General features: G+C 42.0%; 1 long non-coding RNA gene across 2 annotated transcripts in view; it reads left to right on the top strand.

Annotated features, from left to right (window-relative positions):
- The window catches only part of LOC142601107 (uncharacterized), a 64,472-nt gene extending 44,106 nt beyond the window's left edge, over positions 1–20,366 (top strand). Inside the window, exons 4-5 of one of the 2 annotated variants that reach the window (XR_012834710.1) lie at positions 14,418–14,549; positions 18,375–20,366. This is a non-coding gene — a long non-coding RNA (uncharacterized LOC142601107). Of the gene's footprint in view, positions 1–14,417; positions 14,550–15,919; positions 16,022–18,374 lie in introns of those variants that run through there. The other variant, XR_012834711.1, reaches the window with a different exon arrangement.
- Positions 20,367–20,678: the final 312 nt, after the last annotated feature.

Below are 20,678 nucleotides of genomic sequence, written 5' to 3'. Positions count from 1 at the left end.
CAGGGAGATTATTCCACAAAGATGAGAGATCATGTGTCATTATTATCTCTGAACATTGAGTTGTATTTCTGGACATTTCCAACATAAAATACCTCTTAGTTGTGTTTCAGGGAACAAAGCTAAGGAGAAAAATAGAGGAAGGGCTTTTTTTTGATATAATGTCATTACAGAATGCTCTGGTTTTGCACATTCTATTTTTCAGTATAGTCGCCGTATTTTTCAGCTTTTAACTTCTGCTCTATGAGGTGACACACATTAAGTGATGATTCTTTCATTCTTGCACCCTTACATAATCCACTGAAATAAACAGATCTTTGCATGTTAAACAACTGTTCAGTGTAATTAAGGTAGGTGGAACTGGGCTCATCATGATTTACCTTCTGTGAATCCTCATTTTCTCTTCCTAAAAGACCCCACAGGTGGGTGACTGTGTGTGTATATGGAAAAGTTTAGACAGTTTTGATAATATGCACTGCTCAAGTAATCCTTAACTCAGCTAACTTACCACCATACTTCTCAATTTACCAGCAATACATCTGGAGTAGTTCGCATTCTCTCATAATTATTATTAACCAAAAGTCAATCCCTGCAAGCACTGCAGGGATTATGTAACTAACTTTTACACACTGCCCACCTAGATCCAGTGGTTTCATTTGTGTGAGTAAAGATTACAGAGCCAGGCCCAGAAAAACATGATGGCATCACCCAAGTATCCCCAATCCCTCTATACTGTCTCATTTGAGTCATTCACATGCATAGTCAACAAAATTGGTCCCAACACAGATGACAGTAGTACCCTACCGTTAACTTCTTTCTGTTCTCAGAAGAAGCTCTTTATCACGGCCCTTTGTTTTCTGTCACTTAACCCATTTCTAATCCTTAACAAAGACTTCATCCCTAGCCCTGTGATTATTTATTTCCCTTAATAGTCTTTTATGAGGGACCTTATCAAAAGCATTTTAAAAATTGAAGTAAATTAATATCTTGCAGATCACGTTTTGCAACATTATTACATGGCTTGGGGAAGACACACAAAAAAAATTCAGATGTATTTTGACAGCTACCGTACTGGTTTAGCAGAGCTGTGCTTGGATTAGCACTGTTCTTCTGTCTGTACTTAAGAACTCTATTTCATTTCCTGGCATCTCTCTCTTCAGGTCAACCACTAGTTCAAGGTGGAAGTGATAAGTCTGCAGCATCTCAAGTGTGCTGGTGTTAGCTCTTGGGAAGTCGAGAGGAAGGAAATAACAGTTCATAAAGTTTTGATTGCTTGGAAAAGAAGAGATGTTTGTTGAAAGTATGAGCAAGGCCAGCTGCAAGGAGTTCAGGAGTGAGTAGAAGTAGTTCTGCATTGGCTGCTCACTCACTTTAGCTATTAATTGACAGAATTTCAGTTGGAGATTGAGTAGAGGAAGGCTATTTTTCTCAGGCCTGTGAGGGGGCTATCTTACATCATCCAATTTTAGTTAGGGGAGGGTTCACTTTAAAGATGGATAGAACAGCATGATCCAGGATGGTGTGGCGGGGAAGGTTTTGGCAAAAATAGTGGCACTCAAGAAGTAAAATAAATGTGCCATGCTCTATTCCTCCCCCAATTTTAAAATATCAGCATTTTGCAAGCAATGGGCCATATGCTCCCAGGGCTTGCAAGCCAAAAAGTATAGCAACTTACTACAAAACCGCTCTCCAAATTCTACACACAAGCCAAAACCTCCTACTTGGTATGCTGCCGTCATGCCAACTTGCAGAACAGAGATTGGGCCTGAGCAAGGAGATCTGCAAAAGAATGGCAGGTTACGCACATGCACACATAAAGGGAGATACAGGCTGGGGCTGACTGGGGCTGGAGTCAGGACACTTGTCCTGCAAATCCAGCCTGGGGAGAGAAAGCAAGACAAATTGCCACCAATAGCAAGAACATGTATCCCATCCAGAATGCCCCTCCCCACAGAGGGAAGACAGCCAAGTCTCCTTGGGTTGCTCCTTGCAGGGCTTTCTATGCAGAGGAAGGAGGGGTGTGGACCTGCAACACTGGCCTCATCTAGTCCATGCTCTAGGAGGAGCTCTTCAGCATGGACACCATGACAGGGTGGCTGCAGTGGCTCTAGTCCTATCCTGTTGGATGGGAACCATCCTGCATGTTTATGGTGTTCGGAAATAATTAACTAATACTGAAACGAGGTTCCTGAAGAATACTAGTGCTGCCCAGAGATATATAGGTGCTCTTCACCTGTACCTCACAGGATTATCTGTCTGTCTGTCTGAAGCAGTGAAGGAGAGGTCTTTGTTCAAGAATTTTCTGTGTGGCAAAGCAAGGCAAGAGTTAGTTCCATCAGTGTCAATTTGCTTTCAGCATAAATGTACATTTTATTAGACTAATAATCTAGGCATGTGCAAGTGCTGGGGAATGCCACCCACAGATGATGGACTTGTAGGTGCTGTCTGAGACCTCACAGGGCTGTCCATTTCCATGTTCCCTGACCCCTTGGTACAAGGCTCTCCTGTATTTTCCATACTGTTCTGTTCCTCCATGACAGAACATCCAGAGAGTACTTTATATTTCTCCAGGGATAATCCCTGCAATATTTTAGCCACTGGTTAGCCCAGAGCTCTACCTTCTCTAGCTGGTACACTATATTCTCTCTGGCAGAGGTTTAAAGCAGTACAGATGCTCAACTTTTCTGAACATTTTTGTGGGCTTAATATGATAAAAAAGAGGTAAAGAATGCCTATTTGAGGACCTGTACTCACCACTATAGGCAGAGTGAATTAGGGTAATAAAATCACAGGATAGGATGTATGGAGTGGAGCATATGCTCTATCTCCACCAGGAGCGAGCCAACTGCTGCTGGGAGGATGGGGCTGCGAATGGCCTCCGGACCAAACACTTGCTCGATCTGCACGCCTGCACGGCTGCTGGTGGATCCAGCTGCTCCTTCCCCCGGCTGCCTTACACAGCCGTGGGGACGCTCATGCCCAGGCACAGAGGGGCAGAGCAGCTCCTTGGGGACCTGAGAGCAGGCAGGAGAAAAGAACCTGGTCTAGGAAAAACACATTCTCTGGCCCCACAGCTGTACCAAAACACTGTAGGTGAAGCTGAGACATAGCAGGCTGGTACTTGAATGAGAAGTTTCTGAGAAGTAGCTTACGTGGGAGGCTTCAGGGTGCAGTTTTCTACTTTCAGTAGGTGGTAGTTTCTAACTCTGGTATCGTCCCTTTGAGGCTGGTGGAGGAATTCCCAAAGACAGTTGCTGGGAGAACTGAGAAATTCCATTTCATTTAGGAGGAGTTACATTTAAGCTTCTACTGAATACTGTATTGCACCTTGAATGTGTCATTCTCAACAGGGCAGCCACTTCTGCCCCCCTAGGGAGCAACCCCTGCTGTACCGTCCTAAGAGGACAGCTAAAGTCAGTTACTATGATTTTATGTGGTTGAGATATAATTATGCTCTTGTTATCAAATCTTAGATTGAAAGACAAGATGTACTATTTTAAGCATGCAATTTTGGTAATAATAATTTTCTTCAGAATGCTTTTTTAAAAAAAAAAAAGTTGGTATGAAATAAACTTTTAAGAGCAATGAGAATATGAATGGAATTTTCTCATGCTAAAATTTATGTTCATCTATTTTCTGCAACAAGTAATCAAAAGTCTTGTGCAAGAGTACGTGAAACAGGATTGCTCTTTTTCATTTCTTGGGAGATGGCCATCATTACATTGGGCCAGAGGTATGAGTCAGGGTTGCCGTTTCCTATCCTGAAGAGAGGAATCTCTCTCAGGAAGTCCTGTGTTGTGCTGGAGATCAGAGCAGGTGATAATGGTCTCATCTGGCTTTGAAATTTATGAGAAGGAGATAGGACATGTAATGGAGTCATTATTTGGTTTTAGTCCATTCTTCACATTGCAGCACTTGGCGATTTAAAAGCCGTGTGGTGACCAGATGGAAGGAGCAGAGAACAGAGAAGAGCAGTAGGATGGCTTCCCCATTACTAGTAAGAAGATCCTGAGTAAAAGCAAAAAATGCAGGGAAAATATGTGATTTTATCCACACAGATGACTTTATAAAGAAGTATAGGTTATGAGAATGTAGGCCCTGAACGGAAAGGAGATGGAAGGAGGAGGGAAGGGTTAGATAATACGGACTAAAAATATGAGAAAAGATGAGTGGTTGCATCCCCTAGAACCTGTATCAATTCTATTTGAGGTATAAACATTCTCAAATAAAAATGGAAGAACACTGAAGGAACATCAACTTAAAAATAAGATAATTAGGGCTGAGAACAAGGAAATAGATGGCATTTATGTGAGGTTTAGAAATACTCCAAATTGCAAGAGTTAAAAAAAAATCCTTCTCCAATTTTCCTGTAATCTTCCACATGCTTCATTCAGAACTCTGGGACTTAAAATCACCAGTGCATCCAGGTTCAAATTTTTGGCTTATTTGCTGAGGTTTTGTTTTCTTGTTCTTTTGAAATTCCATTCTTAAATATCTGCTTGGTAACTCTCTGTTTCTAGTGGTTTCTATTTGGAGCTGGGCAAAATAATTTCTTCCATCAATTCTTAAACTTCCAATCTACCTTCTTTTGTGGCCATGAGAGGAAAATGTATTTTATATCATTAGAAAAGTGTATTTGCTTCAAAATAATACATTTATTTCATTGTGGACCTGAAATTTATTTTAAGATGACATGACAAAGTTGAAATTTTTCAAGGTAGTCTGTACTAAAATGTTACTTTATTTTATGAGGAAATACTGAACACTCTTGAATTGCTTAATCCAGTACAACTAGGAGGGAAAGGGGATATGATGACTTTTCATAAAGACATTTAGGAGGTAAACTTCAAAGACAAAAAGAATTAGTTAAAGAATAATACTGGCATGAGATCAAGTGGATGCAAGCCGATTATTAATACATTCAGACTGGAAATTTAGAGAGAGATTTTCATCCATGCATCCAAGAAGTGATATTCTGGTAATGGGAACAGAGAAATTCACTGTTTTAGGCTGCAGTTGGGTATGCTAATGAAAATGATTGTATCACAGAATTCTTAGGGACAGAAAATGAGGCTTGTGATGTGGATCAGTTGGTATCTGATGTTTAGGTGTCAGCAGCTGAGTTTGAAAAGAGACTTGGCTGTTTATTTGCGCCATTGCTTTATTCTATCAATCACATGCTTCAGGACTTTTGTTTGCAGTCTGTGGAGGTCAGTAAGGGTCATTTTTACTTTTTGTTTATACATTGCTAGACTTCTAGGTTGGTCTCTTTTTCACCCCTGAACCATGAAAGAGCAGGAGGTAGGCTAGGACCCCTAATCTCTGCATGTATCTCACTCAAGTTTAAAGTGAACATCAGATTTGGGGTAAGGAAGGAATTTCCCTGTTGATCAGATTGTCAGAAACTACTGCAGAAGAGGGGATTGTCTTCCTCTGTCTTAATTTCTTAGGATTTGCAGGAGATTTCACCTAACAGTTTCCTTCTATTACCGGGCTTTGGGCTACTGACAATGCACGCATCTTGCCTTTTTGCTTCCTGGGGCTCATTAAGTTTGCAGCTGCTTTATGATGAAGTATAAATTTTGTTACAGACTGCTGGGGAGCATCCTGGGACCAGTGGTCTGTGGGGACACATCGGGCAGCCTGTGAACTCTCCAGTCTAATCATCTGTGAAAGTCTGCACTTGATAGCCCAGCTGACCCTTTCTGGCCTTATTTCCCACATTCTTTATTCTTTTTTTTTTTTTTTTTTTTTTAAAGTGCTTCCAATTGTCAATTTTAATTCAATCTGAACTTACTTGTCTTTCATGATGTGTCAAACTGGCAATGACTAAAACATCATTGAAAAACCAATTTGGTCACACAGGAGCCCCCCTCATGCCCTGGGTTCCTCCATGGACTCTAGTTAGATATAGGAGCCTGTGGGCAACATGCACACAGAAATCCCTCTGGAGCCAGAAGCCAGAAAACAGTCTGGAAAACACGCTGGAGCCCTACCTCTATCCTGCCTCACATTAGACTGGGCAGCCCAGTGGACCGTGTATCTGGGCTTTCCAGAATTTGTCTGCTATAGGTCAGAAATTGGGCCAGGGAGGAAGGGAAGCAGCTGCCTTTCAGGGGAACACTTTTGAGGGTGATGTAGGTCTGGCATTGCTGCTGGCTTGAGATTCAGGTGGAAATCACCGTCGGCCCTAAAGCAATGCCCAGGGTAGGTCTCAGACCTCCCACCCACCTAAGGAATGGGGGCAGTGCTTTGGGTAGGGGACAAAGCAGGAATTTAGGAAATGGGCAGGCAGGATGGGGGCCAGCTCTTCCTCTTCTGACACAAATCTCACTTGTGGAGCCACTTGCCCCACCAGGTGGCTCTGACACAAGAAAGCATCACAGAGCTGCTAGAGAAGTCTCGCTGATGAATTATTTTGAAGCTACCATAGTGCAGCAGCTTAGCAATTAATCAAGGAGAAAGATGAATCGAAACTACAATGGCCTGTAAGATCCCGGTACTCTGCTTTGTAACTTGCACATGCTAAAGACATAAAACAGTTATGATGACTTCTTCCTTCCTCTCCAGTCTAAAGACAGTAGGAAAAAAAATCCCCCCCTTGCATGAAACAGACAAGTAAGCTGCAATGATTCCTGTGGTGCACTGTTTTAATACATGCTGTTTATTTATACTTTTATGACTGGGAACAGGTAACAGTGTTCATGCTAAAAATATTTAGACATATGGAATACCCTTGTATTCAGAGTTGTTTTCATCTACCAGACTCATAAAGTAGTGAAGCTACATGATAATGCCATATGTATAATAAAAGCACATTTTTTGAAGACTACATAAATGCATACTACTAAAATACACATATTTTGCTAAGGAAATTAAAAATGAAAGATAGGTTTAAAACATTGTTAAAGACTATAATGGGAATGGCAAGTGGCATAATGGGAATAATGCCATGGGATTATCCTTGGGCAATAGGGAATAACCAGAATGAGATAGTATTAAGGACAATAAGTCCAATCCTGCAGAGCGCTAGCAATCCTGAGAAGTGCTGAGCCTGCTCAGCTCACGGTGAAGTCAGTGGGAGCTGAGGGCATTGAACACCTCTGCAGGATAAGGCCTGAGTCAGAGACTTCCAACCCAATGCTGTCATTTTTAGCCTGGATTTTTATGAGATGCCAATTTGATTTTTATGAGATGCCAATTTGGATGTCTTAGCTGGACCCTGGCACACTGAGAAACACTCAGAGCAGCAGCCAAATTTTTCCGAATGGGCCTGATCCACCTGCCACTTAAATTGAAGGACAGATCCCCATTGCCCTCCTTGGGGTTTGTTTCTGGCCCTGTTATCAGGAGGCACCCTAAGTGCGTTGAAAACTGGCTGAGGGAGGTGTGGAAGCAGCACATCTCAAAAATCCTGTGCTGCTGGCACTCTGGTTAGGTGGAGCCAGCTTAATTCCATTTTCAATTGTGAGATGGCCAAGTGCAAGCACTTCTGCCCATTTCATTCCTTAGCACAATAAACGCCTAGCTGACATGCCTCAGATAGCCAAGGTTACAGACCTGTAAGGACAGCAAGAGTCACGTATCTTGATTTCAAGCAAACAATTTCCTTGGATGGAAAACAACATTTTTGATTCCCTGAGCAGAAAAAAACCTGCAAAAGCTATCTCCCCCTTTCCCAGAGTCCAAGCAGGATTGATTTAATAACCTTATTAATAAGGTCTATGTGAAATACTAGTGACTATGGCCTCAATCCTGCAGTTTTAACATGACTGTCTGTGACCATGGAGTGAAGGGGGCTGCGTGCGAAGTGTTGGCAGGGCTAGGGGCTATGACCAGATAGTTACCAAGTGTTGTTGAGTTTAGGGGTGCAGGATCAACTCCACTGCCAAACCCAGTGTGCGCTTCCACAGGGCAGGGCCAAAACAAGCCTACAGTTTTTGGCTGGTGGAAGTTAATTCAGATCTCTAATGTGCTCCTTCCCTCCAGCTGTGCCATAAAAGTTGCTGTCAGAGTAGGGGGCTTCACTCTGGCCCTCGCAGACAGTCTCAGGGTGTCTCCTGGGGCTATTTGTTTCCTTTTCTACAATGTAGTGATGCAGTGAGCCCATTGCCTTGCAGCTGCATCAGCAGGGCTCTTTCTTAATGTTCTTAGGTGGGAAGTTGAGAAATTTAGCCCCTTTGGGGGCTCATGGAATTTTGGTAGCCTGACCCCAAAATCTCATTGTATTTACCTGTGTTTCCATGCCTGTTTGGAGCTCTATTTTAGCTGCTACAGCAAAATCATGCATGCAGGATGAGGGGAGTCCTGCTCAGGGGCCAGTCATTTGGTTTGGTTTGGTTCAGGCCAAAAATCCGAAAGGGCATGGAAGCAACTCCTGCAACACATTATCTGTGCCTACACGGCATGAGAAAACAGTCTGGGCTGCTGGGAAGGTGACATGGCTCATCTCTTCCTGCTGCCCCCAGCACAGGCAGCTGTGCAATGAGGTCCAACCTATGGGTGCTCCCTGGGAAATCTGGAGCAGGAGGTGTCTCCACAGTGGGCGGCCATGTGGCTTGAAGAGGCCTTGGCCACCTGGCCAGTTTGCCCTTGCAGCACAGCGTAGCATGTCTGTGCTGCATCTCCGACCCAGACCATCTCATACCTGCCTGGACGTTGGCGTAGGAGCTCTACATCAGCATGGGAATGAGGCCAACCTCAGGAGAGGATTTTCAGGGGAAAGTCACCCATGATGAGATATTTGTTTCTCTGAGGCTGGGTGAGACCTTGGGCTGCCCTTGCCTGGCTGTGGAGTGGGGAGAGCAGCAGCTCGTCCAGGAGCAGTTTCTTCAATGTTCTGGTACACCTTCAATATGGACAGTTTCCACAGCTGCTCCTGAAGTGCTACTGCCTTGTCCCTTTAGAAGGTACCTCTCAATTCTTCAGTACACCTTCAGCGCTCCATAAACTACTCATAAATACCCTTGTTAAAACATCCATTTCAGTATAATCATGATAAGCCTAACTCCTAAGTCCAGCCTCACAGAGAGGATGGCACTTACCTCCTTAAATGTACAATATAGAGCATCCACATTCATATTTTTAGTAGCATATAGCAGTGGTCCAGCCTTTAGTGTACTGTATGTACTTTTAATAATCTCCATAAAAGCCTGATTTTCAATCCCTAGGCTCAAGCTGACAGTGTAAATAAAATCACCCAAATCCACAGGGTAAGAGAAATGAAAATGACAAGGATTAAAATTTTGTCAAACCTCTTTCTTTTTAAAATTCTGCTTCCCTTCCAATTGGATCACGACCCTCTGTGTGCACAGCTTAAGACCAGACGGTATGCTTTCACTTTTATTCCGCTCTGCAGCAGGCTTACAGTATTTAGTGAAAGTCTGTAAAGAATGTGTGCTGTGTAGAGAGTTAATACCATAATCCCCTATCGTTAGGGTCAAATGCTGAATAGAGCAGAAGAATTAGAAAATATGTTACATACAATGGCAGAAAAAATGCATCAGCATGCTGTTCTGTTAACACACGCATTCATTACCAACAAGTAAATGACAATGAGATAATAGAGTATATTAAGGGATGTGTACTTCAAGTCTAGTGCGGGTGTTGTTACGAGTACCTAAGACTGAGTGAGTATCTAACTCTGTGGATACACACACATCGCAGGGTTCCTCATTGCATATAATTGTATCTTTCTAGGAAGCAGTTTGATGCAAAAATCAGCTTTTTAAATTATTTGGCGGAGGTGAACTTTGAATACTCCTTTTTTTAATTTCCTGTGAAGTGTGGTATCTATATTTCACTATCCAAGCATGACAATACATCTGTCTCTAGAGAATTCCTGAGCATGAATTGCAGTAATTTTAGCTAAGGAACTATTCAGAAAACAATCCTAGTGCTTGCCTTTTCAAGAGCTCCTCAGGGGGCTAGCAACTTACATCATATAGAATTGGCATAGGTGGTTGATTCCCTTGGGTTTTCAGGAAAAAACGAGCCAGTATGTGCTGGAGGAGTGACAATTTGCTAGAAAGAGGAGAGAGAAAATACATTTTGTATGTAGCATTGCCTGACACCAGTTGCAAAATATAAGACTCGCACAATCCAAAAGTCTTATCATCATGAGTTAGCATATTGTGCCTTCCTGTGAGGAAAAGACAGCTTCACAAGAAGGAGAGCGACCCTATGGAATGGGAAGAGATAGAGAAGTTATTTGGCTGCCTGTACTGACACTAAGTAGCGTCTGATTCCCTAATTATTCCTGCTGATTTAGCCTGGTTATTAAGGGAGAGAGAGACAGTGCTGAGCTGGAGGCGGGATGAAGGTACTTAAAAAACATCTTGCAATAGCTGGTTAATGACAAACTGTGGAAAGCACGGCAGCAACATGTAACCTCAAGACTTTGTCCAGTGCAAGCATGTTATCTTATCTCATGACTGATCGGTTGTAAATAGTGCCAGGCGGCACTTTACCAAACTGACCATGTATGGTCTTATGTAGCCACATGTGCTGGCTGTGCACTGTCACCTGCACAATGTTTACAATTTTGTGTTATTTTCCTACAGTAGGAGTTGGGAGTGGTCAGGAAGTTACTTTTATCTGAAAGAAAAAAAATAATTCTCAAAAGCTTTGTTCATTTTAAAAATAAATTCAGAAAATTCTTGGTCAAAAATCCACATTTCCCATAAAAGCTCTTTTTTAAAATTTCTTTTTTTAAAAAATACTCTTCCTCAAAAATTGCTTGGCTGGTAACTGAAGTTAAAGAGATTTCAATTTTTAAATCTTTTATGTTCCTGAAGGGAGTAAAAATGACTTATAGGGCTGTTGTTTCTCCTAACTTGTGCATCAAAATAGATTTATTTTAGTTTTGAAAGTTTTCTAAAATTATCTTTGAGCATTTCTGAGTTTTGTGAATGGGGCTTTAAGCAGTTGTGGAGCACCTCTGACAGACAACAAATGGCAGGCAACATTAGCAGGGTCAGTACCAAAGATGTTAGTGTCCTGCGCCTGAGTTCTTGTGTCCTGCAGTGGTCTCCTCATTAGAGGTGAATATTGCTGATGGCTTCCTTTCCTTTAAATCCTTATGAAAATATGTTTTACCTGCTTTAAAACATTCTGACCGTCCTTCCTTCAAAGTCGCACTACTGCAAAAACAAATTCAGAAAGATTAATTAAAAAGGAATCTCACCGCTGAAACACAAAAAATCCTCCCTCATCTAGGTGCATCCATTGGTGTCAAAGACATTTTTCACCTGGGTAAAATTCAGCTTTTTAGTTTAGTCTTCATAATCTCAGGTATACATTTCTTTCTACCCTTGGGCAGTAAATGTAGAGAGCTATAGGTAAATTCTGCGTATTCAGTTTATTTAACCACACTTATCACAGCATGGTGGACAGTGAAGCCTAGGCTTTGCCAGGCTGCTGCCTAAGGAAATCCTGGTGAGGAGATTCATAGAGACTGAGCTGCATATATCTGGCTGCAACTTAGCAGTAGTAGGAATGCTTCATATTTTCTAAGGGAAGAATGTCTCACCTGGAAACTACACACTTCATGAGTGGATATTATTTAAATCAATAGATTGTGCATATTGGTCTTGACTCAATTTAATATCTAACTGTGTCAGTAAGCTGAAATAATTAGAAATTGTGACTAGAAAGGGAAATGGAGTGTGATAAATGAAATCAAAGAAACAAAACCTGTTGTTTCTTTGGTGACAGGAGAATACACAGCAGTAGAAGATAAAGTATTTGATGTGGAGTTCCTTTTCTAAGACAAAATAAAAAATACACAAGATAATTCAGGTGGGTTGAATGCTTGTCATTCAACAAGTGGTTCAGCTCTAGAAATAAGCCCACAAACCTAGAGCAAGAATCTGATAATAATAGTTGCCGCGGCTAATTTTAGGGCTAAAAAAACACAAAAGAAGACCTTTTTGAAGTGGCTTATGGCACTGCCAGCCTAGGGCATGACAAGCAGAAGGTCAGGCTGGGCCAACAGGGCAGTGAGCGGGAGCCATGGCCCCATTCCTGGTGCCCGGTCTTTGCTTTCCATACAGCTCTCTTGGTCAGGCTCAGACAATTAAACGCTGTACTGGTGGGTTGCTCGCATTTTGTGCAAGGACAATTAATGCCCATTCACTAGAAATGCCTGGATCGAGGTTGATTGTCTTAGAGATGGTTATTTTCTAAGATCTAATTTTGGGTTCAGCTGAGTGGAATAGAGCCGGAGGTCTGACTGCCGAGTGCTCAAGTCTGTGCACAGCAGATGCAGACATATTTCAGACAAATTAGTGAAGAGACCTGTGACACACACAAACTGCTCTGTAATGATTATGGATATTGTTTGGATGTTTCAGTGCTCATGATATGACTATATGGGGTTAAATCTACAGTACTGTTGGGAAAACAAGCAGAAAAAGGAAAAAGAATAGTATGATTTGCTTAAATGAGCAAGTTGTGTACACTCTGCTCACCATCAACTTGCATCTTCTCGTGTGTCTCCACACAACTCCTTCCTGTGGTTCAGAAGGGGATTGACTCAAGTGAATCACCCAGAAGATGTTCTCCTCTTGCAGGGACACTCCGTCCCCTTTGTACTCAGTGACACACAAGAACCCAGACACAAAATTTTTCCCCACAGCTTCTTCACATAATCAGTGCATGCCCCGCATCCCTCTTTGGAATGAAAATTATTTGAAAAGAAGAGAAATGAACTCTTTCTGCCAATATCCACCCCCTGTCCAGGTCAATGGCAGCTACATGTCTTTGGGTGCTTTTGGAAAGGATCTGAGGCCGTCTGGTACAGTTTGAAAGAAGTGATGTCTACCTATTTCTTAATATTGGTCTCTAAGCATAGAAGGCTAAAAGTGAACTGTTTGGGGTTAACCCTGAAGGAATTTACTCTTCTGCAAAAGTGAGGTGACAGTATGTTTTGTAGAAGTTTTTATGAAGTAGTTATATTTGCTTCTCACAATGTTGACTCTTCTACCAGCAAAACATCTGACTGTCTTCCAAATACCTCAATATGCCAGTATCTGTAATTTTTCTTTCTTTTTTTAGCTTGTAGGAGAAGTAGCTTGATTAGCATATTTTTGTTTGCTTGTGTTTGTGCTTAGATGTGGTTGTACCTGGCAACTGTGTGTGAAGAAATTAATGAGGCAAAGTTAAGTCAGAGAGATGAGTTTTGTAATTAACACTGAATGTGGTGAGATCTATAGTTATTCTCATCTCTTCTGAAAATGAATTAACCTGCCATAGGAGAGTTGCATCTCCTGCTTCATGGGTTTCTCTACATTGGTTGGCATTTCTTGGTTTTGATAGCACATACCAGCTGCAGGATATAACGTGATACAAAATCCATCCATGAACGGAGACTCAGGAAGACTGGTTGATCGGCTACTGATGCCACTCTCCTTTTTCAAAAAAAAATACTGCTGATGCACCATTAGCAAAGAGGAAAAGCTTCATTTATTTGAACAGAAGGATTCTGACTGATTTAGAAAATGCCCAGTGAAAGGTAAAACACAGCATGTCATACTCTTTTGCTCATTTGCAAATAGTGACCGTTCCCAAATCAAACCCTAACATTGTATTTGAGAGAAAATAAAAACTTATGCCTACATTTGAAAAGTAACACAAAGCTTGATTTCACCACATGTGCAGTCACAGGCAGAACTCATCACTGTCACCAGAGAGCTCTTGTGAACGCGGTACGCACATGTTTTCACTTCCATGGTTTTCATTGTAGCGTTCCTGATGACCGCCAGTTTATTGCCGTGGAAGCTACAGTCTGAGTGTTCTGTTAAACCTGTCTTCTTATAAGTTTCTTTTCTGTCCTCGTGTTTTGATTTGATGTTGAAAAACACTGTGTAAAGTTATCCTTCATGCACAAAGGAAATGACTGTAGTGCAGGAGCAAGGATTTTTTAGCAAGTGCTGACTTCACTGAAACAATTGTTCCGAGGAACTGAACAAACTGACAACAACTCTTGATCATGTTCAGTGAAAACTCAATTAAAACATGCATTTGCTGGAGTTTAGAAGTCAAGAACAGTTTCAACTTTGCAATATATTTCTGTTCTGTCTTTTCAAAGCAAAAGTGTTATTAAAGAATGTAAAACAAAACACCAATATCAGAAAGCACAAGTCTAATGCAGACTTTGTGCCAAAATATTTTAATACTTTTTTTTTCTTACCTGTTTGTGCATCAAACCAAAGAATTGCATCAAAAATACATCTTTTTCACAGTGCTACAGTATCTCCACAGTTTTGGGACCACAGAATCCTCAGGCTATCATTAATAGAGTACTGGTGCCAATCTCAAGGCAATTTTTCAGAATATGAGTTGTTCCACAGTTTTTGTCTGATTCAAGTTCCTTTACAGTGGCTTCAGGTTCATATAAATCCCCTGATTATTGTCTGTAGAAATGGACATACAGGTCATAGACAGTTGCAGACAATAAAGGAAAGGAAAACATAAATAACCTTGACTGGTTCCAAAGGAAACCTTCAGATAAACCAGGATCATTGCAACACTGCCTGTTGAAATACACCCAGGTAAGTCAGCACGGCTTAACTTGGGCAAATGAAATCAAGTAAACTTCTGTCCATCTTGCACAATTCGGCTTGGGTTTGCTTCCTACGTGCTGCGCAGGATGCGCACAGAGCACCCGAGTATTCTTCAGGTAATACACACAGCATAGACAGCGACTGTCGTTATATCTTAACAGTTTAGGAGATGAAGGGGAGAAATGTTAATGCTTTGCATTTATTTACTTTTACAGCATGCCATAAAGATTAAAAATACATTGTACACAAGTGCAGTATTTAATGTAGCACTTTAATTACATTCAAGTGTGTTACTAAATAGTCTTGAGAAAACCTTAATGACCAGCTGTTCTACCCTCTTCCCATATGTCAGAAATGGTTTCAGAAATCACATTCTGGGACAGTAAGGTTGTATAATTAGACAGTGTATAGTTAACACTTCTAGATTTTCCTCTTAAACTGCGGGCCCTTTTCACTAACATAGTGTGGTTTGGTGCCAGTTTGGCACAACACAATTATGTGATGTGCCAAACTGCAACTGAGATGTACAAACTCTCAGAGACATGTTATGATTGCACCATTATCTTTTTATATCTTTTTCATCATTAGGACTGGATGCTTTTTATGTTATGTAAGATTCAGCTTTTTATGGCCAACAAATAAACTTAGTAAATAGGACTATAAATTTTTAATACTTCTTCCATAATGCCATTTGTCTAATCAGAATTAGATGGTTACTGTAACCCCACATCAGTTTTCACCAAAAAAGGCATCATTCCAAGAACAGCAGCTATGGACAAAAATTTCAAAGGAGGTACTTTTTGGCCCGGTTCAGGAATGCACTTAAGCACATGCTTAGCGTTAAGCACATGAGTGCTTATATAGAGGCATGCGCCGAATCTGGATCAGAAAATGGTTTATGCCAAACAAATAAAATAAACCCTTTCTGCAAGTAAGCAAGTATACAGGCAGCTCAGTCCTTTGAACAATTATCATCTCTCTTCCCGTTAACATCTAAAAATGACAGTGTTTTTCTGGGGCGTTTATTATTTTGCAAGACAAAACACATCCACAGTTTGCAAGGTGGGGGGGGAGTTTGTGCGAATACATTAAGCGCAAGCCGCCAGCCGAGCCGTCAGCGCGCGGCGCACAGACGATCCATCCTGGCTGAGCGGAGGGGGGCCGCGGGAGGCAGCAGCTTCGCCATCCTGACAAGAGAGGTTTACGGCAGGTTTTTGTGTTGGTTTTTTTGGGTTTGTTTTTTTTTCCCCGAGCTTCAATTTCCAACGACTTATTTAGATGTAAGCAATGACAGCTGTAATCATGTTTTAAATCTTGCTTTGTATCCTTAGTTATAATGTTGTTCAATTAATATTCAGAATAATGGAAGTGATGTGCCCCTTTGAAAAAGACTTGAATGCAGGCCAAAGCTTTGGGAAACTGATTCTCAAGAGGATTAATCAGCATTTAAAACTTGCATTAATAAAAATCTGATCTTCTACTGTGTGGCATGCATAATACTTTTCATTTTTAAGCATTTTATTTTAATAGTGTGGTATCCTTTGTCCTGATTTTTAAAGGGATTTTAAAATCTAACTCCTTCAAATCAATCCTGCTTTGACCCCCGTGCATTCTTTTACTGAATACATTAAAGAAATCCTTAGTTCACAAATACCTCTATTACTAAGGATGAGCAAAGTACAGTGCACAAGCAGGCTTGTAATAGAAATCATATATAGCTTCCACAGGAATTTATGTTGGGCAAGGGCTCACCAATTAATGTAAATTATTGACACAATAAAAACACAAATTTACACATAATTACTTAAAAGTTTGAAGGTAAATTATACCCTGAGAAAGCACAAAAGAGTCCCGGTACGCTCCATAAAAAGTGCTCTCCGTGTTTCGCGGGACTTTTCACTCTGCTATAAGGAATATTATCGTACCCTATGCCAACAAGATTGAGTCTATATCTGAAAGACAGACTTAATCTATGTTTTGTGTTGTTCTCCTGATCTTATTAGTGGGTTAGAGAAACAAGAGGATTTTGTATAAAGTTTCGCATATAAATTCAATTCTGGTAAACCAGCTAATTTACATGCTAAACAGCCAGCAGTTGGTAAGATCGTTTCATTTCATGTCAACTGCAGAAGCTAAATGTATTTTATAAATACTAGAAAACATTATTTGTTCTGAAGAGGCATTTTAATAGCAAATAACTCAGATCTACGAAGCTGAGAAATCTAGTTGAGAAATTCTTGTATCCTTACTCATGTTATTGAAAAGGCAACAGTTTGTGCTCTGAGTATGGACCATCTGCTTTTACTTTGTTTCATACCTAATGTGATGCTTCAGTTCATCATAAACGCAATCAGTTTTCTAAATGATGCCAAAGGTTCTTAAAAGATATTTTTATAATCTTGCTGCCTTCTAGAAATAGAAGGTAAATGTGTTTTGCTTAAAAAGGGTAACTATAAAATGGTTTATATCCAATGGAAGATCAAAAATGATAACCTGTTAGGCACTGGGCAGGATGACTACACTTTGAAATACTGCAAAGCAAAACAAATCACAAAACAAATGCCTTCTTTACCCACAGTAGACAGTGCACCCAAGATGAGATGTGGTGTGAGAGGGAAGGGCTTTACACAGATGTGCACATGTTTGAACTAGATGCTGATGTAATTTTTCTGGAGTAAAAAGAGGAAGGCTCCAATTTCAGATGCTCCCTGTCTGAGTTCCCCAGACCTAGGTCTGGCCCAGGGATACACAATGATCCCATCACTTGTATAGAGATAATGGGAGCAAGTCACCACTCTTCAAGTACACTGAGAGGGACAAACAGGATTTATTCTGGTACCACCTTGTTATCCCATCAAGCACTACGTGCCTGTTTCTGGTTTCAGAGGATATCTCTGACACTACTGCTCACAGACGAAAGTATTTCCCCATGAGTGAAATCCTGGCCATAAGAAGTCTATGACAGAACACACGGTCAAGATTTCCAGCTGTGCTAGGACATTCTCTTGAGTTGATAGATGTCTAGATTCAAATCCAGAAGGCTGGACAAAATCTATATAAGACTCGTCATATACCCAGATACTGGCTGTCATCTCTAGCCTCCCCCATCCTCACCATCCCCAAAGAACCTTGCTCCTACCTGTCTTTGGTCCTCTCTGAAGAGTAATAGAGAAGTGCCTTTGAAATTCAGTCTGCAGTATTTAGATCCACAAACATAGGTCCATAGCTAGCAAATAAGGCTGTGTCTAATTCAGAAATAAGCCAAACAGGGGCCTGTCCTCTTGCACTGAAGTGAAGTATGACTTGGGTCCACACCTAAATTTTCTACAAACAGGGTGGTTGTGTCCAACCTGCCTACTGGGAACAGTGCCTGGGAGTGAAGCTCTTTCCCTGCTTTCTTCCTGAGCAACACCTGAAAGCGAGCTAGCAGCATGTCCTAACTGTGAGACACTGCCACTCCCCGGCCAGGCCAGCAGATCAAGGGATGGCTTTTGGGTCTCTTGCCAACTGCCTCATACAGGGATGAGAGAGGGAACATCCAAAATGATGGTGAGCAACTAGTATAGATCAGTATGAGACTTTGAAGTGTGAAGAGGACAAAACACCAGTTACCCAGTGTGGGGTTTTATTGTAGAAACTATTACATGCACTAAACTCATCTAACCCCTACTACAGAAAAGTCAAGCTATGGCTAAGTGAGAGTGAGTAGTTCTGATGCATCACCACAGGAAGCCTAGGTCCCATTAGTCTGTGTTGTTGGACCACAATCTTCCTTTTGCTATCTTCTTCACTTTCCTTGTTCTCTCTTTTTAGGCTCCTAACTGCCATGAGGAACCAACCTCCTTCATGCAGTCAAGGCTGTTATCACTCCCACCATGGCTCCAGCCCTTCTCTTTGGTCCTTGGGGCCCTAGCTCCTCCCTGCTTTCCTTGCTGTTTCCAGGCCGCCTTGCTCTGGGCTGTGCCAATACTGGATTAGGCTGAATGCAAGTCCCACATTCTTTATTACGGAGTCAGCATTTCTTCCTTGTTCTTTGCCTGGCTGCTGCGCAGCAGGTTATTTTGGGACCTATACTAGCTGCCCCAGAGCACAACCATGCCAGGGAGGGTACTAACGGCTAAAGGCTGCCAAGGATTGTTTGGCAGTGCCCGAGCCTGAAACGAGGTCCCGTTTTATTTAGGACATAGACATAGTGTAAATGTCCCCAAGGAGAAGAGTGGTAGGAGGGTAAGGTTTGTAAGTGTCCAGCACCAAAGGGCTGGCTGGGGGAAGGGGAGGCATGGCTGGGCAGCAGGCCCTTGCAGCACTGCAAATCCATAGGCTGGGGGTGGGAGGAACACTGCTGTGAGAAGGATTAAGTCATCTGCACGTTTTCCTCCCCTTCCTCCACAGACCGGCTCTCATCACTGCTTTCCCAAGCCAGGATGGTGCCTCTGCTCTTGGGACATGTGGTCCCCACACCTCCCCCTGGGTCAAGGCAAGAAGCAGCAAAACTGCAGCAGCACTGCAGGATTGTCCTGTAGTTTTCATGAGTTGGGACTAGGAGACATTGTGAGACAGGTTCTCCTCACCCCATTCCTCCCCGTCCGAAGACAATGAGCATTGTAAGACCATGGTGTGGAGACTAAGACGTGAGTCAGGGATCGAGTGGCAAGAGGGTGCAGAAGAAGGGGGCAGGAGGAGGGGAAGGAGATGGGATGGAAGATGTGGGATTGGAAACAGCATGTGTGAAATGGTTGGGAAAGGCTGATTTGACTGAGCTTTCTGGGTAAGGGTTAATCCTCGAGTTCTCTGAGCTGGTAAAGAATACTGATGTATAGGTATAAAGTGGGACTCCATGACCAGGTACAGACCCTGCAGCATCTTAGTTAGGTGTCCTGCCTATTCATTTTATTTGGAACCAGAAAAATTTTTACCTTCTCTTGTGCACCTACTCTCCTTGTAAAACATTGTGTCGTACTTCAGTGGCCCTTATGCCTGTGGAGCCAGATAGCAACCAATGACTCGTATCTCGTCTTCTGGGATCCCAGCTTGGAATAGCTTATATAGGCCTGAATTTCTGCTCTGGAGCACAGCCCTTTAAAAATCTCGAGCTGGGCAACTTTCAACACTTGCGATCAGGGACACATGATACCATCGCACCTTCTCAGCCCTGCTGCGGTGGTGCAGGTCTTGGAAGAAGCCTGAGTGCCCGTAGAGCAGCCAGTGAGCAGATGTAGTGGGGTTTCTGTGGTACCTGAGCTGCCTTATTTGAAGCCAGGGTAAATCTGCAGGAGCCAGGGTAGCTACCCTCAACCTACAGCTGGGAGGACATAGCAGCAGCTACAGGGCCTATGTCCTGCCTCCAGCAGACAGCAACCATGGATGCCTGGAGAACATTATTAAATGCTGTGGCAGATTCATGACATGTTGCTAGCTTATTTCTTAACCTTTTACTTTCTATTACAGTGCTTTTGGGGGAAAAAAAAAAAGGTTATTGTTATACTTGAATTTATCATGCTGTTGGAGAGCACTGGGCGTGAGTCAGCTTGAGGCAGTAAGATGGACAAGATGAGCTCTTGAAGTACCTTTCCAGACCTATTTCTACAAGTCTATGAGCAGAACAAAATGAACTCAAGATGTTTTCCCAGAAGAGAGCAAATAAAGGAACCATTTCTTTGAATTCTGCACAGATTGAATATAAGTAAAATGAATCCCACATCTGGTCCATTCTTTTTCATGTTTTTAAAAAACAAATACAATAACGCCATATACACACAAAAAAACCAAGCAGGGAAGATCAAGTCAAGGGTGCCTCAGGTCTTACTTTCTGCCTCTTTTTCTAATGGCAAAAGATTAAAAAAAAAAAATCTGCATGCCCCATATGCTTAGATAAAACAGCAGTTACATCTAAACTATTGCAGTTCCTGTGCTGAGTGCTGCAAAATCGAAATCTGAGAGGGGAAAGGAGTTTGCAACAGCCAAAAAGGGCTGTCTTCACGAGGAGGGGAGTTCAGAAAGCTTTTTGGCTCATGGGAATTCATGATGGCATGGATGGTAGGCGGCTGGACTCCCTACACAATGTGTGAAGGAAGTTTGATCCCTGGTGAAGATGACTCGCAAAAGCCAGAGTGCTGA

Source organism: Balearica regulorum, chromosome 3 (assembly GCF_011004875.1).
Source record: "Balearica regulorum gibbericeps isolate bBalReg1 chromosome 3, bBalReg1.pri, whole genome shotgun sequence".
NCBI lineage: Eukaryota > Metazoa > Chordata > Aves > Gruiformes > Gruidae > Balearica > Balearica regulorum.
This window is presented reverse-complemented; position numbering and strand designations above follow the sequence as displayed.